The sequence below is a fragment of the Calidris pugnax genome, unplaced genomic scaffold, assembly GCF_001431845.1.
Source record: "Calidris pugnax isolate Ruff unplaced genomic scaffold, ASM143184v1 scaffold20, whole genome shotgun sequence".
Taxonomy (NCBI): Eukaryota; Metazoa; Chordata; class Aves; order Charadriiformes; family Scolopacidae; genus Calidris; species Calidris pugnax.
This window is the reverse complement of record NW_015094510.1, coordinates 19333761-19359277: the sequence shown is the minus strand read 5'-3', so window position 1 is coordinate 19359277 and position 25517 is coordinate 19333761. Positions and strand designations below refer to the sequence as shown.

Below are 25517 nucleotides of genomic sequence, written 5' to 3'. Positions count from 1 at the left end.
ATCGTATTGACTAGACATTAGGATAAGACTTGACATCAGGAAGCATTTCTTTACAGATGGGGTGGTCAAACACTGCAATAGGCTTCCTAAATAGGTGGTTGATGGCCCAAGCCTGTCAGTGTTTAAGAGGCATTTGGACAATACCCTTAATAACATGCTTGAGCAATGCTCTGAAGTGGTCGAGCAGTTGGACTAGAAGATTGTTGAAGGTCCCTTCCAACTGAAATATCCTATCCTATCCTATCCTATCCTATCCTATCCTATCCTATCCTATCCTATCCTATCCTAAATGAATAGCCAACTTTCTCTCATAACACATTTGACCAGTAATTGGATTAATGAGTGAGAAGCAATTAACTCTATTCTCTTTTATACCTATATATATTATTTAATATATACATTAATATATACTAATATACTAATCTTGCCAGAAGTGCAGGTTTTTAAATCCAAGCTGAGTATTTCTCTAGTTCTTATTATGTAATTTTCCATCAGTGACACCAGATCTCTGAAACACATTCATAAATGTAGTAACCTATTTTCTGTCGGAAGCAAAGTGCAAATCGGGACTTTTTCTTTCTGCACTCCATTGACACTCAGTTTCACTAAGAAACATTTATTTGATTAAGAGTTAATGCTTTATCTATTACCTCTTTACTAAGCTTTTTGATGCTGTTGTTGTAAGTTAACATGTAAACTCATGCTTTGGAACTAATTATTTGTATTTTTTTTTATCAGGAGATGAGTCTGGACAACTCATCAGGATCTGAAATGTCCAAATTTGTGGTGAAGTTCTTACTTTGGGTGATTGTAGTATGAGCTGTTGGAACAAAATTTGGCAGGCATGAAGAGATTAAGCATATTTATATAGTGGGAACATTGAATTAATTTTGGATAACTACCTGAACTTCAGAATATAGTTCAAGAACTTTCTGTCTGGAGTGAGCGAGACATTCCTTCTCTGGATAGGTTATCCCTCAAGTTTTTACTGGATATATGGATCAGCAGTCTGTTCTGATATGGAAATCCCTTTCTTTTTATGTTTTAAGCATCAAGTGCAGAACAGACCTGGAAGCACAAAGTGGCATTTCCAAGGGTGAGCTCTGATATTCCCCAACCATATTTTCAGTTTCATCCAGTAGTCTGAACAACGGCGCACACAGCCAAGAGTGGCTTTTTCACTGCCAAAGGAAGTGATTAGAAAAGAAAGTGGTTTATTATGTTTTTAACATGAAGGGCATGAATTCATATACCAATATTTTTCCTTTTTCTTATGGTTCATCCAATTTTTTGGATGTGGGTCTGTGGGTTCTGCAGCTTTGCAAGTCATGGGCTCAGTTTATCTATTACCCATTTTGACCATGGCAGTGAATTTCTTTCTTGTTTACCCACATCTCAGTAGGCCAGAAGACCTACTTCAAGTGCATTGAGTCCAAAATAATTAACTTGATGTAGACAGCAGGTACATTTCTATTTAAGAAGGCAAGAGGGAACAGCTGAAGGAGTAACACAGTTCCTTGGTTAGGGGGCATGTTTCTAGAAGCTTTTTCATAATGCTGCTTTGCAGAGTTACTGAATTGGCACCGAAAATGATAAAAAAAAAAAAAAAAAGAATAGTGCAGAAACTCACAACATTAATAGATAAGGATCCTCCTACTATCAGGAGAGGATCAACAGGGAAAAAGCATGGAGTGAGACAGAAATCAAAGTATTTCCCAATCTCATTACTCCTGTCAATACTAGTGCACTGCTACTTGCTTGTGCCAGGGAAAGAGAGAGATTTGTATGCTAAATACCACAGCAGGGTGGAAAGCTTCAAAAGTGCTTTGTATGGATTGAGAATGAGTTTACTTTGTTCCCTATTCTTCAGAAAAACTAGTGAGACATTTAGATTGATATAACTATTGACGTTGGTCATAGCCCAGTTGTTAGTCTCTTTCCTCTGCTTTATGTCTCATAGTCATAGATTTGCGTGCAAAGGTGGGAGGTTTTGGCATCTACGTTGCACCAAGTGATTGGGGTGTTGAAGGAGGGGACATTTTCCTCATTTTGCAGTAACGCTGCCTTTGATGAATGCTATACATCACTTGGTCATTATGCTTATTTTCCTTTGGCCTGCTGGTGTCCCTCCTGCAGTCTGGAACACTGCTATGAAGCACAGTTTGTTTCTGGGAAAGTCTTGTTGGCATTTGCAGTTTAAGCTCCTCTGGAGGATACGGCTTATGCATGTACAGAGAGGCCCAGTGCTTCTCTTGCTGGAAAACTATAATCTCTGGAGTAGTAGTAGCTTAAGTTACTAGTGACTGCATCTTTCAGGCTTCCAGTCTCTGATTCCTCTAGGAAAAAAAACAGCATTTTGATTGTTTGCTTAATGAGAGCACTGTCTTTTGCTTGGTCATTCTATTTTTTTTTTTCAAAAAAAAGGAAGAGAAAAAAAATATATTTTGAAAACCAAAGATCTCAATGATATAGAAACATTGTTTTCCATCCAACAGCGTGATGCTGAGCAATTAAAAAAAAGAAGCTCCCTAAGGTAGTACTGACCTTCAAGCTGTGATAAAGTAAGCACAATGTGACTAAATATTAAACATAAACCTAGGCCACAACATTTAGTTCAGATCCCAGTTTGAACAACTCTTAGAGGTGCTTACAGCTGAGACTTGGATTCAGTCTGGGGTAAAGAGATGGGTCATTTGCACGTGAGCTCAGTTTTCCACAACTGCTGGCTTGCAAATGGGCTTTGGTTTGGACCCATTTCCTTAACATGGACATGGCCCTTTGCGTATGATTATGTATTCTGGCAGATTGCAGCTCTGTGGTGTGCTATGGTGTCCATCGGATCTTGGGAAGCTCCTGTGAGTGGCTGCTCAGCTCAGTTCTGTCCACGCTGAGCAGAGCAGCAGACACTGCTCTGCTGAGCACTTCCCTCTGAGATCTCAGGGGAGAAATGGGCTGAGCTCTTGCAGACTGAGTTGATAACAACTGGTGTAGCTCTGTGTTGTGGACCCCTCACTGGAGTCTTCAGGGTCAACTGACAGATGGAAAAGCCCTTGGAATTATGACATCTTCAGGAGCCGCTGGGAATGGTGTGGTGCAGCAATAAGTAACAGTATGTAATATATGTGCAAGAGGCCACAGGAAAATACCTAAGAACACCAGAGATAATAGCAGGAACTCCTTATTTATCTGTGGGCTAGGAAGAATTGCTCCTTCAGTTCAGTATCCAGTCCTAGTGGAGCCAGCATCTGAGAAAGATATATGCAAGGTCAGACAGATAGCTAAGGGCAAAACCTGCATTTCAGAAGGTTCTTCCTCCTTCCGGCTGTTTCATTAGTTTGTGAGCTAAGGTAAGAATAATATATGTCTTTAAAATTTACCTCTTCAAAAAGACCCTTGGATGTTCTCACTATTTATATGAATGCCTAATTCTACTTTTATTGCTGGCCAATTCTTGAATGTATTTCATAGCAATGACCCACACAGCTTAACGATATGTCATCTAAAAGACACCTCTGTAAAATGTATTGCTTTTCAGTTTTACTATTTTTGCCTTTCCTTCTTGTACAGAAGAGTTCTTTGCATAAGACTTCTGTCAAAACTTACCTCTTAGGAAGAGCCAATTTTCACTCAGAGGTCCTGGTTATCATTCTACAGCCATACAATTTGGGAGCACTAACTTTACACAAGAAATGGCATGTGGTTTACAAAAATGTGCATGTTGGATTTCTGTTACAACTACAGAGAGAAGAAAGAAAACACAGGGAGCTGTAACAGGTCCCTTTAACTAATGCATAATCTGTTGACTTGGGAAGATCTTTGATTTTGCTTCCATTCTCTTTCCTTTTGTATTGGCTGACCTGAATAATTTAAGCTAAGAGAAGGTGGTTTTATTTTTAATATAGACAAAACTCTTAAGGCTTTGAGCCTGTCAGAGTTTTTGAAAATAGTTGGGAAGTTGACACTCCTTTACTGTAACTATTGGGCATTGTTCATGTGCTCAGGGACTCCATGCTATTGGTCCTGCCTCTGTCCTCTTGGGCTCCACACTGTTTATGTTTGTTAACACAATGAAGAAAGCTCAAAAGAACTGTCACAAAAGTACCTACTCCGTTTAATGTGGGGATGTTTTCTATTTCTCATCAGAGGAGTGGCTTTTCTCTGGTTTCTCATACGTTTCTCTCATTCTCTGAGGAAGATTGCATTCTTCAAATTCCTCGCAAGTCCCTTGGAACCACCCTTATTCTGCCTGGTAGGAGCCATCTTCATAGGTGCTTCAGTAGTTTGCTGGCAAAGAGGCTGGTACACACATAGTTTCCTGAACTGAACAAAAAGTTTCTTCATTGACCGTAGCAGATTCTGGAAGTGATTTGTGTAGTTTAATGGGCTTTTCAAGATGGGAGAAAATCCATAAATTGTTTTTTCAAGGGCTTGTTAAAATGTTATATTAAGACTAATTTAATCAGTAGCACAGTGCTATCAGAATGTGAAAATTTCCCTGAGGTAAGGACACAAAAGAGGTCACAAATCTAACACAGTAGATTGGAGTAATAGGGTATACTGTAGAGATACAGTTTCTAGCAGATTAAATGCCATGGAAAATTGAGAAAGTGCCTCTAAAATGTTATGTGCTACTTTGAACTTGTGGAGTTAATTTGTTCTAGAATCAATATTCTTCAGTAAACCTCTTTTGATTTAGACCAGCTGGAGATGTGGTCCCCCATATGTTGTCAGGGGAAAGCAGGAACGCATTTGAGGGAATCTGGCAAAATTTTTCAAGTTATTCTTGTTATAAGTGTAAGTGAATGTATGTGCCTGAAGAAAGTGAGAAAGCTACCTTCAGCCATGGCACATATGCATTTCACGCATGATGTTCACCACGTACAAACCCAAAAACATTGTGAAGGATTTCCATGGAAACTAAAGTTAATCAACAGTTTTTTTCTCCTTACAGTTTCTCTGAGGCATTTTGAACTGTATTCTGTCTGTACAAGAACAGTTGCCTTAAGTATATGATTATGCTGGAACACTGTGAAACAAGAAAAAAAAAAGGCAAACCAATACTGTCAAAACTCAGAAGTCTTCTGTAGAAGTTGAACAAGTGTGAAATTAATTCACTGAGTTTAAGCTAAAGCCCTGGCGGGGTTTTCTGCTGACAGGGTTAGAAGGGCAGATTGGAAATATGGTGCATTTCCATCTCATGCTTCACTAATCGAAACCATTATGATTTCATATGAAACCACAATGGAAACCATATGATTTCAAATAATTCTAATACTTAAATTTTATTTTCATGCCATATATAGTCTATTATTTCTTCTATCAATATTACACTATATAGGAACAATAATACTTGCTCCAATACTATGAAAATACAGACAGGTCCCTGTATGTAGCGGGCCATTTCTCTTCCATCCTCCAACAGCCTTCTCTTTCCATGCCTCAGGAGCCCTACCTCTGCAATTTTCCTTTAGTACACTTCCATCTCTTCCAATGAGCATCTATTCTCATCACAATATCCTCCCAAATATTTTCCCTTCATGGTATGCTCTTCAAAGCTGAATGCCACTACTGCATCTCAGCTATTCAGTGAGCTGCCATACTAAGTGAATAGATGGAGGAGTTGCAAGCAGAGGAATGTTTTTGTGTGTGTAGGCCTGCAGCAGATGTTGACTCACAGGGCCAAAGGACACCCTCTCTGTGCATTACACAAAACCTCCATATTTTAGTGTGCCATGACAAACTTAAGACCGCAATATAAAAACTTGAGTCATGAAAATGGCTTGAATGGGTCAAAGGGACACAACCGTCAAAGACATTGTGAAAATGACAGAATTTACTGGCAATTGAATTTAAGGCGTGAATGAATGAGTTGCCCAAGAATATGTTTTATGTCAATATAAAAACTTTTAAGAGAAACTAAATGGCGTTATTACTAAATCCTTGTGTCTCTGTTTGTTTAAAATAATAGTGCTAATAGTCCTGGTAGAAGTACAAGGATTACTTAAATAATTTAACTCCACTGTATGAAATGAAATGCGGTTTATGATTTATTCTTCTGGCTACCTTCTATAGACATCCTTGGCTAAATTCTGTAGAGCTGAAGGCAGTGGATACAGGCATGAGGCCATGGAGACTTAGTTAATACAGCAAAGCAGAAACACAAGAGTTATAATAAGTCCTGGAAATCTCAGAGGAAAAGAAATAGTTGAGAGAAAAGCTGCAATAGCCACTACAATAACTTGATAAGACAAACATGAAATTAATGTGTGAATTGGCCTGAATAACAGCGGGAAGGGAAGCTATGTGTGTCCGGTCACACAATTGTGATTATGCCTGTGTAAATGAAGGTATTTTCAGGAAGAGATGGTGAGTTGGTACTGACTGTGTGAGTCCTCCTGGCATAGCTTGACTGATCAGCAATAGAAATGCCAGGAAAAGACCTCCTGTGTTTTCCCTAGTCTCACATTTTTTCTTGGTAATTCAAAACCAGTCAATAATAGAGGGCCCTCGTAACTATTGTCTTTCCCTGATATATTCAGAAATGTCCCTTGCTCTTGTTAGACTTTAGCTCTTGTCAAAACCACTGCCAGGTCTTTTCTTCCACCACAGGAAGGAACACAATTCTGCCACATTTATCCACTGGAATTACTTCAAAACAGGCCTCTGAAAACATCTGTCTGTGTCTTAGCATGCTGTTTATCAAACTTACATAGTATTAAGCAAATACAGAATTATGACTAAGCCAAACAAACAAACAAAGAAAAAGAGCAAAATAAGCATGCACATAGAGGAAAAAAAACAACCAAAAAACAAAAACAAGTGGAAAAATATTTCATTGGAAAGTCATTGTTTCTTTGAAAAGTCATTATGAACAAGTAAGTTTGTTTTTACGTGCATGCCCTTGTCATCAATACAGGTTTGATTCAGGGAAAGAAGAGAGGGAGAATGGACAACACAGGCCTTCTTTCTCCTCTGCTAGTCTGATGATCTCAGTTTCAGTGATTCAGTAATTCCTGATTTGTACAGACAGCAGATGCAGGCTCTAGGGTTCTCTGGTTTATCAATTTCCAAGAACTGGCTTTAGCAACCTTTTCTAAACAGTTCAAGGAGCAATGTTTTGAAAATATCTCTGGGATACATTATATCCTAAAGGAAATAATAGTTTCAGGGTCTCTTGAGGCTTGATGCTCAGTTCTGTTTTACTCTGAATGAACTCTGATGTAGGCAGGTGAAAAAGGAAGGTGTCGGTATTTGGTCCTAGTCCTATTTAAAGAAGTGATTTCCAAGGGAAAATTTCTTTTCTTGCTCTGTTGCAGACTAGTTAAAAAATAATCCTCCCCTGTTGTTGGCTCCACCTGTGATTATGGCTACATTTACTCCTATTAACAAATTCTGTTGTCACTGAAAGTGTTCTGCTGTGAACACAGTGTGAGCTCACAGATGTTTACGGAGTTTTAGAGCACTACAAGAGCTTATCCCGCTCCTTGATTGTGACAGCTGGTTCCAACTTTTGCAATGTGTTCATAGTTTTCAATGAACAGTACTTTGCATTAACTTGGTACATCATGTCTCCTGGTTGCTGAGGACCTTCCATGCAGTATGAGATACATGCAATGCTCAGACGTTCTGCTTTTTTTATCATGAGTAGTCATTTTTAACTAGTTGCTCTGAACTTTCCTGGATCTTAGATTAAAATATAACCATAGATGGATTTGGCCATTTTTGGCCATTTGTGCTTTTAATTGCCTTTTCCTCTTTATATTGCAGTTTTTATTAAATGAAGGCATGCTGAACGCACAGATTATAAATATTTAGCAGCTAAAAGTCTTTCCAGTGTTCATCTCAAGTTTTTTTTTCCTGTCAGCTATATTCACATCCATTATCTTAAAGAATATTCCTGCTGTCCATAAAAACATGCCAAACTCATAATTAAAGTCTGCTCTCTGCAGCTTTCCTTTGCTGAAATCAAGCCTAGAGCTAGATTCAACTTTTTCTCTATCACCCTTCCAGTTAGAGCATAAACAGCACACATCATTGCTGGAGACTTTAAGCAGGGGCTTACTTAGCATAGTTCACACCCACACTCATCTGTTGGAAGACCTTGCAGCTCTTACTGCACAAATATATCCAAGTTTCTTATCAGCACAAGGAGAGTTGGAGGGGGAACAGGAAGAGAAGCATCTGTTTCTCTCCTGCTGTGGGGTTAGGCATGTCTAGAGAGCTTGGGAGCTTAGTAGCACTTCCAAATGTTTAATGTCGATGTATGTCAGTTAATAGACCATGCATGCCTCATTCTTTGCTGCTTATGGGAGAAGAGAGGCTTGAATGAGTGCTCTGTAATAGTCTGGGAAATGGAATCCAGCTGAAGGAGAGAAAGAATTTCCTGGAGGAAAGAGTTAATTTTCTTCTGAGGACCCAGACACTTGTTGTCCCAACTAGTGTGTCATCAGACTGCTAGCTTTATATTGCCCTAGTAATGTTCAGAATGAAAATTTATTATTTTTCTGGGTCATTTTCTGATCACATCCAAAAGTCTGTTAAGATAGTCCTCCTCAGCTTTATTCAGACAGTATCTCTAACTTTAGTGTTCCCTTGAATCCCAGAAGGTCAAAGGTGCAAATATGACCTATGCTATATGATAGGTTTCATATATTTATTTCCTACAGTGATCATGGAAGAATAGAAACACTGTGGGCTCTTTTGCTTAGCAGTGACTTCTGGAGTAATCAGCTTATTTAACTCTTCTTTTAGTGCTGTCCTTTTCTCTTGTTTTTACCTGAAGCTACTGGGTTATTCTGTTCTATGTTGTATTCTGCTGGGAGTTTCTGTATCTTGAAGAGGTGTCAAGCTCTTGCTTAAATATGTTGGCTTCATCCCCAGTGTTCCCTCTAGACAACAACAAAAACAAAATATTTTTAGCAGTGTAGTGATAATATTACATGTTGTATTTATTCTAATTTTCTATTTGCTCCCTTATTCCATATTCTCATATTCCTTTAGTAAGGCCAAACGGATGCTTTAGGTCTGTAGTTTTACTTCCATACCTTCTGCTTTTGTCCTGCCTTTCTGTGCCCATTTTCCTGTTTCTCTTGCCTCACTGGCTGATGTATATACGTCCAGGTTAAAATTGTGGTTATATTGGTTGTTCCTTCTCAGCTGTAATTTTTTTTTTGGCACTAGGAAAGATTTTCCACCCTTTTCTTGTGCTTCTACTTCATCTTCTTTGTCTCATTGTGATGGCATCGGTAAATTCTTGCAAGCGGTGTTGTGATTCTTCCTTTTGTTTCTGCTGTGGCTGCGCCATTCCTGGTTTGTGCTATTTGCCACAGCATGTAAACCTGTTGTTTGTTCTGGACTCTGATTTTGAGCTCTGTGTATTGTTCTATCATCTCAAATCTCTTTACTTTTAATATGCTGGACTACTTGTCATGTACCTGGTAGTCGGGCATAAAACACTTCTCATAAGCACTAGGGAAGACTGGGTGTCTCCCTTAGCTTGGCATCTCTAATTTGCTGTTTAGTTTGCAGGTGGAGGGTTTCCTTTCCCAATTATTCTTTGCATAGCTGACAAGTGTCCAGACTGGGCAGTGAGACATTTGTGCAGAATTCATTTCTATGAGAGAATTAATTTTTTTAGTTTTACCTCCAGAGCCATAGGCTACTTCCAAATCCCATGGAGTCTGGCAGAGGTTGCTTATGCTTGGGTCTGCCTTCGGCTGTCTCTGTGACCCCACGACACAAGAACATGCAAGTGCCACATCAGTGCAAGTCAGCTGGCTTTAGCAGCAGCTCCTAACAGCTGCAGTTTGCCAAGCCACGCCAGGGAACGAGTGAACACAAGTCTCTGGTTGTTGTACTGTCTGTGGAGTGTTTCCATTGTCCAATTTAGGCCATTTGACTGTTTCAGGTATTTGCTTGCAGTAGGGTATGGGAGGTCTTTCTGCAACTGGCTCTGATGAACTTGACTCTTGCTCCCTCCTGACCTTCCTTTGACTTCTTCAGCTATGACTAATGACTCAGAGCGTGCAGGTGGTGATCCAGGCACAGGCTTTTCTTGTGTTGCTGCCAGAGAATTTTTTCAGAAGAACCAAATGCACCATCCTTTAGGAGTTTCTGTCTTGTTCTCCTTTTCAGTCCTTTATTTATGTTCAAATATGACAGCATAAAAGGCTGCCATGTGTCAGAACTCTCCTGGTTGCTTGCCAGCGTTCAGACAACAGATTATGATAAACCAGAGAGAAATAAGCGTTTCTTAGAAATCTGGAATAAGTAAGTCCTGTGTCATCTCTTACACGCCTCTTAGTGGGTTCAGGACATCAGTGCTCTAAAACAATTATATGGCAGATGTACCCAGAAATAAAATTGTGATTATATGCTGTTGGTTATAAAGTGTGACTAAAAAGTCCTTGGAGCTTTCCCTCAGTTGATGGAAATGAACTGTTACCAAAAACATCGAAAGAAAAGAAAAATTCTTTCTTTAGGTCATCCATTTGCCATCAAAAGGGAAACGAGAGAGAGACTCCAGAGCAAGCCTTGCAGGTTTTGTAGCCATCTTCGTGAGTCTTCCACCAGAGGCACTTGCAAGCTGCTGGGATGGGTGGCTATAAAACCAGCAAGCAACTAATGACACCCAAAAATGAAAAATTACCCCACTTTTTCCCAAGGATGACTTTCTCTATATAACCTTCAGAAGCACTTCAAAGTGTGTCAGAGCCAGTGAAAGGCTTATGGTTTAGGCTAAACCCCAGATTTTTTAATGCCGGGCTGAGCAGCCAGTGATTATTTCCTTCTGCAGCTGCTACAGTTTCTGGCATGGTGGTGACATGGGCAGGATGAGGCAGCATTTTCTTGAGCTGCCACAACTTAAACCTGTTCAGCTGATCTGTTTGAGCCCTTAGGCTCCTCTTTCTCCTCCAGATTCATAGATCAAGGGGTAGTTACATCTGAACTTCAGCACTACTTCTCCCTGCTCCTCCTTCTCCATCCCACCCAGTGGAACAGAGCGCCAGAGCCAGGAGTATGGCTGAAGTCATGTGAGAGTTTTCTATACATGGATGAAGGGAAATGGCTTAGGAAAAAAATTTCTTACTTAAGGATTGAAGATAAGAGGGTTTTAAGATGTGGCCATGGGAAGAGTCAAGGCAATCCAAGACAATATGAATTTGGGAATGGTAAGAGAAGACAGTTAGTAGGATATATTCTGCCTAACTTGGGTTACATTGTGCTTACATTTTAGCACTAAACAAAGCAGCTGTCCTAAAATAAGTGCCTAAGTTGAGTATCTGTTAACGTAGAGAGGCAGATAGTCTTGAAAACCTCCAGAAGGAGATCTCATTCACCTGATGTGGGTGCCTAATATGTGTAGGCATGATGTCTTCCAGAAAGCCCCGCAGGGACATCCACCTATCTCTATGTACCCCAAGGTTCTTTAGGCCTTTGCTCTATTTGGTTCCTGCAAGGTAGGTGTGCATCAGGTGTCTGTAGTGATACTGATGGGAAGACCATTGCACATTGAACAGCGATTCATCTACCAGTTAATCTGAGTGTCTGTGCTGTGCTGCATGTACAGTGTTGCCTTTAGGCTTGTGCTGTGCATCTCCCTTGGCACTGGATAAACTCAGTGGGGTGATGGTAAGTTACAATCCTGCAGAGCAGCTCCCGTTGTACCAGTATGCGTTATTATCCAAAAATGCAGCAACAAGCTCTCCTGCAGACATCCTCTCTGTTTGGCAGTAGAAATGATGAATACTGTTGTGTTACTCTAAGAAAACCCTATAATAGCTTGAATGACCCAAATGGGGCAAATCCTCCTCAGGTATGGTCTACACAGTGTGCTACATGCAGATCGAAGCCTGTTTGATCCTGCAGAACTCAAGATTCCCAGAATCTAAAAGGACATAGATTATCTATACTATCCTCTCTTTCTTTATAGTTAGATCTAATAAAAGCATTTTAGACGATGCTTTACAGAGTCTGAGTACCTTTCTAATTGGTATCATGGCAGATCAGCACCTCCTAGTACAGAACAGTGTCCCTTAGGAATAAAAAAATGACAAAGGCACCTTAAAGACATGGATTGTGTCTGAGGAATAAAGATGAATCCAATTCTGCAATAGGCTTCAGGCAGGCCAAGGGGACTTTCCAGGCATGTTCAATTACAGGGTCAAGGATAAAGTTAAAAAGACTTATTTCACAACAACAAAGTACCTCTCCATTCTCCATTACTGAAAGGAATAGCACAGAGCATAGCACAGAACATAGCACTTATTCCTAATAAGCGGTAGGAGTAACCTTTGATTTTCACCCTTTGATTTTCACTACTTTCTGTCACCATAGTGATTTTACAATGTGTGACCTTTTTTTTTCTTACTGAGAATTAATACTCTGTTCCTAGTCTGGGGTCCAAGGAAGCCTGTCCAGCAGACATTTGCTAATGCACCAAGAACACACTGAAGTGTTTCATTTTTTTCCAGATTGACTCTTATTAAATAATAGGCACATTTTCATCCTCTCTTTAATAGCAAACATTTTGTTCTTATTCAGACAGAGCATGACAACACAGAGTCCTTAATCTGAATTAATCAGCAGTATTAAAAATGTTTAATCAATGGACTCACTTTTGCTATAAAGTCCAGACAAGGTGGATCATCTCCTGCTCAGGAAAAAACAGTCTGGGGATTGTTTGCTTGGCTCATTTCCTCGCTGCCTTAGTTGCATGACAACATAGCTTTAAGTCACAGTTTCTCTCCCACTAGCATCCTCTGCTCACAAAAGGCACTCAGCAGTGTGCTGTTAATCCTCACTTCCAGAGTATTTATACTTAAATTACAAAATTACCAGGAGGCTTAGGGGAGGAAATTCAGCAGCTTGTTTCCACAGCTGTGATTCAAAACCCCACAGACTTTCATGGGGAATCAAGCTGCCACAGACCAACTCTTTTTGTATCCTGTCTGCTTTCTGTCACCTCATTAGTTTTATTGTTTTTGCAGTCAGAGATCAGCTGTGTTCCTCCACCGTTTGTACCCCCATGGACAGAAAGACTTGGTGACTTTTCACAATAGTAAGAGATTTCACCTTAGATGAGGCAAAAAAGTTGTGTAACTCCTTTGAAAGTCCCACTCAGTTTTATTCTGTTCATTTTATTTCTCCTATTTCCACTTTGTCAAGCTTATTCCTCTGTGGGCAGCTTCTGAGTTTTTTCTTTACAAATCTGATCACATGGAATAGGTGTTTCTTTCTTTTATTTAAAGTATCAGCAATTGGAATATTGCTGCTCTATGCTGCTGTGTTATGTCATATTTAAAGAAAATTAGGAAAGAGACCTGAACAAAAGTGCTTTTACTTAGAGATATTTTTGTCTTAAGCACATGATTATCCCATTGAAGGTGTGCTTGTGAATAAGTGCTTTATTAGATCAATGTCCTTCTAGCAATAGTACAATTCCTTTGAAATTAGGGCAAAAGATTGCTAATGAAAAATTGAGCAGAATCCTAGACAACTACCATTCCCTAAAGGATGGGAATAAGTTTCTCATTTTTGGCAAAGTATTTCCAATGACATGTTAGGTAAATTATTAATATTTTTGGAAGCTGGATGTCAGGTTTAAAGTATTGGTGACAACTGGGAGTGAAAACTTTAATAGTTCTTTCAGATTTGTCATACTATGAGTAATCTCTGCTTTCACAAAGAAAGAAAGATTTCCTTAGAAATTGCACAGTTGCTCAGAGGATGTTTTCCTTTGACCTATTATAATTAGCCCTGTGGAAATAGCATATTGTGTCTGTTAGTCCAGAAAGTCTTATGACAGAGAGCGCTCAGCAGAGGACATCTGCTTACTGCTGGCTGTTTAGTGTTAGTGTGTACAAAACCACAAATGAAGTCACTGCCTTTGACAGACAAGATGAACTAAAGGCAGCAGTTATGAGAAAATGTATTTTAATATTTAGGTATATCTGCAACAGTAAAGAGGATGGATTATGAGATCTCTCTTACCTATCTTGAGGCATGTGAACCTACTTTTTCTCATCCCTCCTCCACATTTTGCTGTTTATGTCTTCTTGTTTTCAGGTGTTAAATGAAGAAGCAGGTGATGTTTCAGCACGCTGTGGGAAAGTGGCAGGGAGCTAGAGGTACGTGGGACAGGGTTATCCTCTGGACTAACCCCAGGAGATTTTTCAGGGTCAAGTTGTGCAACCACAAGGAGTTGCATGAAAAGTTCACAGTGCCAGGAGTCAGCCAGGAAAGAACTGTTAGAGCAGATTTCTTTCTGATCCTGGACTCTGTTCTGGGATGAAGAAGGAAGAGCAGGTGAGGTACCGTTAGCTGCTGGGTGGTCACAGGGATAAGGCAGGCCGCTGGGTGCCAGCAGGAAACAACATTCAGAAACACTGGTGAGGAACTGAACCTTCAGTTTATGGCTATATTGAATCACAGCTGCATGAGTAGATAGAGCCTTTCTGACCATTTTGAGAAAATATGGACAGCTATTAATTGTATTATGTAAAATGTTACCTACTTTTCACCCACAACTGATTTGTACCATTTCAGAATAAAAAATGCTATAAAACAGCTTCAATGAGGTGACTATGAAAAAACACTTAAAATGAACAGGATCCACTAGATTTTTGAGAAAAAATGCAGTAATTTTAAAGGAAAAAATAAGATAGAAAACGGAAAAAAAAGCACAAGGGGAAAAGATTAAATTCATTGTTTATTCCAAATTTCTTCATTAAAGTATCTTCCAATGTTCTAGCTTTTCATTCCTTATTCTGTGATTGATTATAGGAAGTCGTCTTGGTTATTGGTTTGATCATTTATTCTGAGGAAAAATTTCATTCCATTCTCTAACATAGAAGGACTTTTTGTTTGTTTGTTTGTTTTTGTGTGTTCTGGTTTGATGTAAAACAGAACCAATTTTCTGTTCTGCAATTTTACATTTTATCTGGGTCTCTTCTAACTCTCTGAAATTAATGGCATATTGTGGAGAAAACTGCTCATTCTCAGAATGGTAAGACCAGTGTTTGTGTTAAATCCCAAGGAATGGTGTGCAGAGAGGCCCTTGCTTATACTTATTGCTATAACAACCAAGGTCAGCCAATTTCATTATTTGCCCCATTAGAGGATCGGAAATGGAAAAACATAGAGGGGTCACAGCTGTGTGGAGGAGCAGACAGGACAGGTGACCCAAACCTGACCAACTGGGGTATTCCATCCCATCTGCCCCATGCTCAGTATAAAAGCTCTCAACTTTTTTCGATGGCTGATGTTCGAAGAGGACTCTGTTCATCTGCCTTTGACCCCAATCTGTGTGTTCCTGACTCCAGAGCTGGAACCCAATTCCCATCCATTGCTGAGTCCAGTCTGGGACTTCCCCAGTGCCTGCTGGTGACGTGATTGTCATCCTGGGAGCTTGATACGTTTTTTTTTTTTTTAATATTAATTCTTCATTAAAGTAGTTTAGTTCATTCTAAACTTCTAAATCTCCTTTTCTCTTCCTGTCCTCTCTTTTTGTGGGGAGGCGAGATGGGGGAGGACCACCTGTCAGTCTGGTTTTGGTAAATTTGGAGGAAACCACAACATTATGGGTTTGTTTTCCCCTGCCCCATTCTTCTGTTTAGTAATGCCACCTATTCTTTGACCCTTACTTGGAACAGATACTTCAGAGGACACAGGAAATAGTATCTTGAGGCTTGATATAACACACCACAGGAAGTATTTCATTGTTGTGATGTCAGTGCCAGAAGAGAAGCACAACTTCCTATATTTGAGGAAAGGATTTAGCATTGTTAGGGACCAGAAATACAAAGTGTCACTGTGGCTTCACCATATTCATTTTGGGGAGAAAATGCTTTGAAAAATGCTAATTAAAGAGATTTTAATTTTCCCCTCTGGACTGTGGGGAGATTTTTTGAGTTTCTGTTGATTGAGATCACTGTCATATTTTAGAGAGTAACGACTACCCAGAACTGGATCCCTGTGCAAGACTTTCACTTCCAGGGTATGAATGGGAACACAATGGACAGGTTAATCAAAATGAGCTGTTGCAATTCTTACCTGTTTTTTAAGGCTACAAATGAGCTGGTTGAAGAAAACAACATTGATCTGGTTAATCAATAATGAGTTTTATCTATATGAAATGGATGGATAAGCAAAAGCAGGTCTGTAAATAAAGTACATGGTTTTGAAAGAGCAAAGCTTGGTTAACTAAGGAGCCACTTAGTGGGGTCAACTAGATCAAGATGTCAGGAATTTGCATCTGAAGAAGTCCTCATATTATTTTATTTGTGCTGAATATAGCAAAATAACTACCTCAAGCAAGAAGAAAAAAGCTCTTTGGAAGAAGCTGCAGCCTTCAAGAATAAATAGTGTCTAGAAAGTCGTTAGGAGAGATGCTACAAAGAATGGCAAAATGGATGATTCAGCAAGGAAAGCTGCATTTATAGGTCAATATTTTTAGAGAAAAATGAGAATTACAGTGAAGCTTTTTACTGAAGTTGGCACAGAAATAATCTATCTGCAGTCCCAAAACTACATGAGTATATGTCCTGTGCTGGGTGAATTGCTGTGTACTTCTTTGACTAGAGATTCAGTTCAGCATCCCACTCAGGTGCTTTTTAGGATGCTCCAAGGTATGGAGAACATCTGCAAGGGACTGGCAGATGCAACCTGTGTCCTTCTGTAGATGGAAACCAGTGGGATACTCTGAGTCTTTTCAAATGGCCTTAGACACCCAGGTGTGGGCAGAGCCTTGGCTGTGCTCTGACCCTCAAGAAAGTGTAAATGCCTTGCTTACGTGTAATCACCCTCCCTTTGGTGTTTCAATTCCGCCCTGGAAATTGCCAAGAGAAAGTCCTTGCAGGGGCAGGTGAGCTGTCACAGTGATCAAGTATTGAATAGCTCAGTTTCAAAGCTGGTCAGGATCAAGGAACGGATTCCAGCAAATGGATTTCTGTAGGAAATGCTTTGTGGATAATTTTTGCTAGAGAAGAGTGACAGATTATGTTGCAATCCTAGTTTTGAAACTGTGAACACAGAGGCAGTAAGAAAAATGTGTTAGCTAAACCAAATGTCTGAGTAAAGCTCCTGTGTGCTTGTTTGTTGCTTTGAAGAACCACCTTTTAGCATAAATCCATACAGAGATTTGTTGAGGTTCTGTGCATGGAGGAAACAGAGGATAACCTGACTGCAGTGTCCACCCTTTAAGAATGTGTCCAACTTTTCAGGCTGCAGAGCTGCCTCCTGTAACAGGCAAGATGATTTGAAATTATTTAATTGGCAGGTGTTCTCTCCTGGCAATATTTCTGAGGATGACATAGGTTCTTGCTTGTTCTGCATTTTGATAGCTCTCTGTTGTCAAGTGATGGTCAGGACCAGTGCAAGACAAACAAGTCACTTTCTCCTTTGGGAAAGATTACTATTCCTTGACGGGGTTAATATTAATCCACATCCTAATTTCTATATGGTGGAAGTTGTGAGTGGAATGTAAACTTCTCCCTTAATATCACCCACATCTTTCTCAAGATAAATAATAAGAAAAAATGAAAAAAAATCCCTGTTGAGTATGTTTCTTGGTATTGGTTCTTCTTCATGGTTTTGCTCATCCTGTTATCTTGAACTGTGTTCAATTTTTTTTGTGCCTGTAGAAGGGCCTGGCCATAAATCATAAGAAAGCATGAGTAGTATCTGTTGGCTCACAGACTGATGCCTGAAGAAAGGTGGATTCACGGTTGTGATATGGAGTAGGCCAGGTCTTTCCCAACAAAGCATAAACTGCACATTACTGGAAATACTACATTTTTAAAAGATCTTGGATATCTGAAATGTGGCCTTGTGCTGTATCTGTCTAAAGACCAGCACGTAACAAGTGTCAGCATCCTTTAACACTTTCTTCTTGTGGGAGAAAGATCTTAAAATTTGGGATGTATAGCCTACATAATAAATTGAATAAGAAGCACTAATTCTTTGTCCTGATGGTGTGATTATCCCTGTTTATGTGAGAGCTTTCTGTTCCCGCAGGTATTAGTTTTTTGTATTGCTCAAGCTGGGCAGGTTGGGTGAGTGTCTTGTCTGTGTGGGTGATTTCCTTCTGTTGCCCCTGCTGGCCTTATCCTCAGTTTGCATCCCAGATACCTCTGGGTCCCTCTCACAGTACTGCAGTGATGCTGATGGCACAGTTCCAGAAAGCAAGCACATCGGAGATCTGTGAAGTGCAGGGTCGAGGAGATCCCATATCTGTGTATGTGACTGGCAAGAGCTGTTGCCAACTGTGTTTGCAGATGTAATAACACAGAAATAACTGGGCTAGAGCTGTGCAAATTGTCACTGTGAGCAAAGATGGAGCCTGAAAATAAAACATAATTTTGTTTTTTTTTTTCAATATTGTCCAAGGCTCCAGTTCTTTTGTTTTATTCTTCACTGGACTAAGAGTGAATACTGTCAGAGAAGAAGCACAAGGGTCTTCGTCCGAGTCTGCAGGGTGGATGTAAGGACTTAAAGAAAGCTTAGACAAAATAATGTAAGTTCCATGCTACTGCACAGTACCCTGGAAATGTCTAAACTTCCTTATCACATTGCTGTTCATCAGATGTCTGTTCATCAGGTCCCTGTGACTTTGGGATCCGAGCCCATGCCTGGCTGGTCTGCAGCTTGGCTTCTACCCTGAGCCCAGCCCTGCCTCAGGCTTTTCTCAGCTGAGATCCAAGCCCAAGTTTTCATTTCTGTTATTTTACAAGGAAGGAACAGTAAAAATCCTTTCCCTACAATGTTTCCCAGCTCAGCTCTCGGTGTAACTCTGAATGCGTTTCAGAAGGATGTTGCGTATTGTATTTCTGGAGTTGTTTACCCACTTTATGCATAAAAACAATCAACTACTTTGGAAGGGCTTGGCAAATGTGAACCTTATGGATAACTAGACAAAACTGCATTGCGGATGAATTTAGTCCTTAGCCACTGTGTGTCAGAGGGAATAGCCTAAATACTTGGGCTGGATTGCTCTGCAGACTTCTTATGGAAATTATTAACTTTTCCTGGATTTACCAACAATATTTCACTTGCCAACATTCATCTCTAACAGGGTTCTTCATAGTGAGACGTAATCTCAGTCCTTATGCTACATACTTGATTTCAATACTCTATACCATGCAGTAGAGGCTGGTGCAGAGATCTTGAAGCTCACAATGCTGGGGCTCAGTCCTCATCTAGATCAACTGGATCAGCCCAGTGTTGCAGCTAAGATGACAAGTGTTGGTGAAAGCCCTCAATAGCTCATGTACAAAGTTGTGTCAGTGCTACTGTACTGCTCTGGGGTCTGGGATATTATCTTCATTATGTCCTAATAGTGTTGCATGGACATCACTGCTCTTTCAGTGCTAGTTTCAGCATCACCATGCTCTCTTGTGCAATGTGAAGATGCCTACAGAGATGGGAGACACTCAAAGAGAGTACAGGCACCACAGGTCTGTCTAGTGGAGTAGCTGAGCAGCAAGGGAACAGAGGTGACTCTCCACTGCCACCCACCTGGGCAGTACCATAGGCTGATCCATTGAAGGGAAAAGGACATCTACATTAAGATATAACAGCAAAGAAATTCTTACAAACCATTCCTATTTTGGGGTCTAGCCTCTGGTATAAGTGATTTAATTTTGCAACGTTCTGTTTCTCTGTGTCTAACACGCACAATACTTGGCACTTGTTGCTCAACAGTTCCATGTTAGAAAATACTATCCACGGCTGTTTTCTCAGTAGTCCCCTTGTGTTATGTCTGCAGACTGCCGAGTTAGCATCCAGCAGGCGTTTCTTGATGGCCAGACACAGAGACTCCAAAAATCAATTAATATTTGGGTCAGATTCTGATCTCTGTTGTGCTGATGTGAACTTGGAAAAACTCCCTGGGTTTCAGCGATTGATCCAGGTTTGCACTTTCAGTGACAGAAAGCTGCTTGGGCTGGATTTCTGGCTGAGACAAATGGGTGTGCCTTCCTTGGACATGAGGAGCTATGGAGTCTACACTGTACCAAGGGATCGGCGTATGAAATTGTGACTGTACTGAAACTATACTGTTTTTACAGTAGTGTGTAAGAAAAAATGAAATGGTATGTTTTTTTTTGCTATTCTTTGCTTTGAAGATCACAGCTCTGGAGCAGATCTCTGTTCTGGTTACAACCACCGAGCAGCTTTTAATTCACTGCCTGAAGTGTGGCTGGCTGAATAACTAAGGAAGCATGGAGCTCCAAATGGGTTGCCAGATCCACCTGAGAAACCAGGAAAGGAACCTTTTTCAAGATCTGTAGTACTTTGAGCAACCTCAGATATCCCTGGACTACAGGCATTGTGCTGCTGTCCCAGACTGAAATGAAAGAGGGCGTGGGATTATGGTTTTTTCCCCTGACAACTTTTCCTGTTCTTGTGAACAGGCAGTGGTTTTCCAGTGTACATCATTGTATACCAAGAAAAAAACCCCAACACTGTACATCAGCTGAAAGTATTGCTGTTATCGTTACAGATGATACAAAACAGAATACACTATGCATACTTCTCTATCTGTAAGATAGGTTACCCAAGAAAACAGAGCCTTTGGAAGGCTTTCTTCTGGCTCTGGATGAGTTTAGGAAAGCCAACTAGAGCTTGATCTTTAAATAGTGACTTGATGCTTCCCGCAGTTACTAAGATCAACAGGTACGAGTAGTTCAGCTGCTGTGGCTTAACCCCAGCCAACAAGCAGGACCATGCAGCCTCTCACTCACTCCCTGTCCCCAGTCAGATGCGGGGGAGAGAATCAGAATAAAAGTGAGAAAATGTATAGGTCTGAGATAAAGCCAGTTTAATAAGAAAAGCAAAATCCGCACATGAAGCAAAGCAAAACTAGGAATTAATTCACTGCTTCTCATCAGCAGGCAGGTATTCAGCCATCTTCAGGAAAGCAGGGCTCTGTGCTGCCTAAGAGTTACTTGGGAAGACAAACACCAGAACTCAAACACCATAACTTCATATCCCCCGACCCTTCTTTTTCTTCCCCCAGCTTTACATGCTAAGCATGATGTCACATGGTATGGAATATCCCTTTGGTCAGTTGTCCTGGCTATGTCTCCTGCCAACTTTTTGTGCAGCCCCAGCCTCCTTGCTGGTGGGGTGGTGTGAGGAGCAGAAAAGGCCCTGACTGCTTAGCAACAACAGAAACCATCAGTGTTTTACCAACATTATTCTCAACCCAAATCCAAAACGTAGCACCATACCAGCTGCTAGTAAGAAAGTTAACTCTATTCCAATCTAAACCAGGATACCTATTATCCATCAAGGAATCTCCACCATTTTGATGTGTAAAGGAGATGTTTCCTGGCTAATGATGGCCATGAAGGAGTGATTCATTTGCACCACTTACCACCTGCTGCCAAAGGATGTGCAATAGGATTAACAGAAAAGAACAAACTGGGAACAGCAGACTAGTAAAAGTGAAACCCACCTTGCATTATTGTATTTTGGAGATATTTTTCATCACTGCTTTCAAAACATTTGCAAATTCTGCCTCTGACTTTGTATTATTAAGGACTTTGCTGTACATTTAACAAGTAAAGGTCAGTAAGAGAAATGGCACCCTCAGTCTGAGCAGATGAATGTTTATCCTAAAATTATTAGCAATGAAGTCATTAACCATTTGGACCATTCACCAGTTTTCATTAGACTCCAGAACCACCACTGCATTGAGGCACACAGAAAGTCTGTGGCAATCCTGGAGCCTTTATTTTGACAGCTCACTCTGGACATGTCAGATTTCACTTTGGTTAACTTAATGGAATTCACTCATATTAAACTCCTGAGATCAAACTCCACCTGTTGTATCTATAAGGTGGAAGACTCACATGATGATGTGCTTTCTCTAGTTCTGAAGAGCATTAGAAAGTGCTTTCCTGAGTCTTTCCCAGGTTGGTCATTGCTGCCTCCACTCTACAGTTCAGCTGTGCTGGTGTGGAAGTGCTCAGGGACTGTAAAACTGTAAAATTGGTGCAAAAGCAACTTTATTGGCACAAAAAAGAGGCAGTGGACTGTGATGGAAGGGTGTGAATAAGAGGTGAAAGCTGCTCAAGGCAGCAGTATCTGTGAACAAAATGCTCAATACCTCCAGTGAGTCAGCACGTTTGAAAGGGGTGCTCTGCAGCTCTAAGTCGGAAACATCAAAGGTTAACATAAAACCTTCCTGGTTTTGGCAGATAACATGTGGCAGAGCATACACCACCACAGCTGGCTCAGAATGAGCCACGATGTTGAGAAAATCCCTCCAGGAGCAGCTGCTCAAACGCCCTTTCTCCTTTTGGGTGAGTGCTCATAGATAGAAAAAAACAGAAATAATGATTTGGACCTCTCATATGTCTTGAACTTCACCTGAAACTCTTTCTATAAAGCTGCTCTTAGAGGTACTTTTAAATCATGATAAGAAAACTTGTTACCAAGGCTGAATGCAGAAACTCCTTTGAGTAGAGCTGGGCTGCAACACGGTTGCTCCTGCTGAATGTGGCATTTCTCATCAGGATGGAAGAGCTGCCTACTCCATCCCCAGTAAATCCTCATCATTTCACTCTGTCTTTATGCCCATGTCTAGAGAATCACTGTTTTTCAAGTGATTTCTTTCTTTCTTTCCACTTTTATTTCAAAATGTGGCAACACCTGTGCTCATTTAACTTCTTTCATCTAGCACTTTGTTACTTTATATTCATGTTTCTTGTTCATACCAGTGGGGAGGGACATCCTGGTAGTCACTGATCATTATTCTCAATCTTCTTCCAGCGTCCTAGTTATTAACATTCTCCCTATTCACAATACAAATGCTTAGATACTTGCAAATGTAGCTTGGATGCTCTTGCTCCCCTACACCTCCCCCCCGGTCCCGTCCTCCCTTCATATCAGAAGAAAAATCCCAGATATCACTAACTACTGAAATCTTTAATGACCTGCTTGCTCAAATCACTTCAGTTTTGTAACATTTATCAACACAGGTATTTTAAATAATTGGTTGATCATAGTCCTTAGTACTTACAGATTTTGCTAATTGCTCTTGTTCTCTTTGATATAAGGATCCATTTTAGTTAGTCATTTTTCATTGGGATATAGTGGCTAGAAATCAGATTTTTATCTTTTTTTCCAGGATGGTATTTATCGCTTTGGTATAGCTTTGAATGGCTCATTATTAGGAAAATTTTTTACACTGAAAGGGTTATTAAGCATTGGAATGGGCTGCCCAGGGAAGGGGTTGAGGCACCATCCCTGGAGGTATTTAAAAGACCGGTAGACATGGTGCTCAGTGACATGGTTGAGTGAAGGTTATTTACCAGAGTTAGGTTGGTGGTTGGACTAGATGATCATAAAGGTCCCTTCCAACCTCGACAATTCCATGAATATTAACGTAGATTTTACAGTGATGCATTTGGGGAGGTTCAGGGTGGATATTAGGAAAAATTTTTTCACCGAAAGGGTTATCAGACATTGGAATAGGCTGCCCAGGGAGGTGGTTGAGGCACCATCCCTGGAGGTGTTCAAAAGATGGGCTGATGTAATGCTGGGAGGTATGGTCTAGTGATGGTGTTGCTTTTTGTTTGTTGTGCGGGTGTCTATTTTTGTCAAAGTTAGGTTGACGGTTGGACAAGATGATCTTTAAGGTCCCTTCCAACCTAGAAGATTCTGTGATTCTGTGATTCAGCAACAATTTCAGTGGGACACTAAAGAAATTGTGAGTAACACTGGAAAGGTACTTGCTACCTTCCTAAATGAAATAAAGAGAAAACCAAGGAAACAAAGAAAATTTTGCAATACATCTGATATTCAACCGCTATTTAAGTGGGTATCAACTTGTTGACTTAATGAGGAGGTATGTGCTTATTGGGTTTTCCTCTGCTTTACTGCAACAGTGACTTCTTCCAGGCTTTTATGACTTATTTCTTTTAATCCTATTGTTTTGGAATAAGCATTTTAGGAATCCCCTCAGCTAAAAAAAATCTGATGAAGGAAGTGAAATTTTTTTGGAAAATGGTCCGTTCAGGAGCCAAGGGAAGACCAGCCCAATGCAAGGCAAATACTCTTGCTTTTATGAAAAACACCGTTGTTTTTCAGATACAGTACAAACCCATCGATTTGTTTTTAACAACTGCACGTTAGATACATTTTTGTGACATTTATACACAATGTTAAATTGTTCTCTAGGGCCATACTCATTATGGCTGGAGTAAATGCACTGATAATTGGCTAGCATGAATAAGAAAAAAATTGGAGTGTTTCTGAGCAGTCCAGCAGCACTCTGCTCTGCAGCTACATCCTGCTGAAGTCAAAGGTTCAGTTGGCACATTCGGTTGCAGGGATTCATATTTCCGTCTCATCATCACCACATTAATTTGTTTGACAGTGAGTAGTGGTGCATGGAAGCCAAGCTAACTAATGAGGATCAGGGAATTAAATGGAAAACTGAAGTTCAGAATGGAGAAATAGTTTTTAAATGCTTTAGATTGGTTAATCCTGCTTCCCTAAAACTCAGTCCCAACTGATTATTTAAATAGACCTCAAGCAGTTATTAGCCCCTTTTCAAGGGTTTCTGGTTTCTGTCCAGCTTCAAGTGGAGAGGACAAATAGAGCAAAACAACTTCTCCCCTGTCTCAAAGAGGCAGCATACCAGCAATTTCTTCTTCCTTATTTTTCTATACAAAATACATCCCATATATGTCAGGCGTTTAATAACTTACTGGGAAACTGTTAAGTCTTGCTTTGGTTTTGGATGCATTTCAGTGATCCACATAACTCCACCTTCTAAAAAAACTCCAAGTTTATGTATCCCAAAGAACTCTCAGACCTTTTCCTTTTGTTCAAGTAACATCAGCTATCATGAGAACATCTGCATTACTCTTGTACCAAGGGTTTTGGGTTAGCAGGAGCAACATGAGAAATGGTATCCCTGTCGTCTCCTGTGATATCCTCTTCCTGGAAGGCTGAACCTGCTCAGGCCTTGGATGGAAGATCCTCAAGGGACACACTGCAGAGAGTGGCATGGCATCTTTCAACTCTTCCAAAAATTAACCCCTTCCTACTATAAGAAGACTAGTGCTTTTAGTTTATATGAAAAACAACTGATATGAAGAGAGAGCCTCAGTTCAAATCCTGCCTGGAAGCACAGTACCTCAGCACATGTACATACCCAGAACCTCAAATCCTGTTTGAATTCTTTCTGCCCCATCTCCATGTGCGAGCTATGGAGTGCTCCTGCCAGCATCATGCCTTTAAAGGGCTGATGATACTTTTTCATATCCAGTTCTGAAACCATGTGGAGCTGCTACTGCACTTCAGCCCAGAATGGATGAGGGAGAAGGGAAACTGATGGTTTTAATTAAAAAAAAAATAATATTAGGTTAGTTTGTAACCAAAGCACATTGACTAATAAATAAATTTAAGAGTGTGGAGCTTGCAAAGCATGATGATTACCACACATTTAATTTTTTTCCTCATGATATTGAAAAAAATAATGTGTTATAAAGATACAAATCTGA

General features: G+C 40.2%; 1 long non-coding RNA gene across 1 annotated transcript in view; it reads left to right on the top strand.

The window, feature by feature from the left end:
• The first annotated feature begins 3217 nt into the window (after positions 1 to 3217).
• The window catches only part of LOC106902423, an 84322-nt gene continuing 62022 nt past the window's right edge, over positions 3218 to 25517 (top strand). The window contains exon 1 of the long non-coding RNA XR_001414495.1: positions 3218 to 3347. This is a non-coding gene — a long non-coding RNA (uncharacterized LOC106902423). The remainder of the gene's footprint in view (positions 3348 to 25517) is intronic.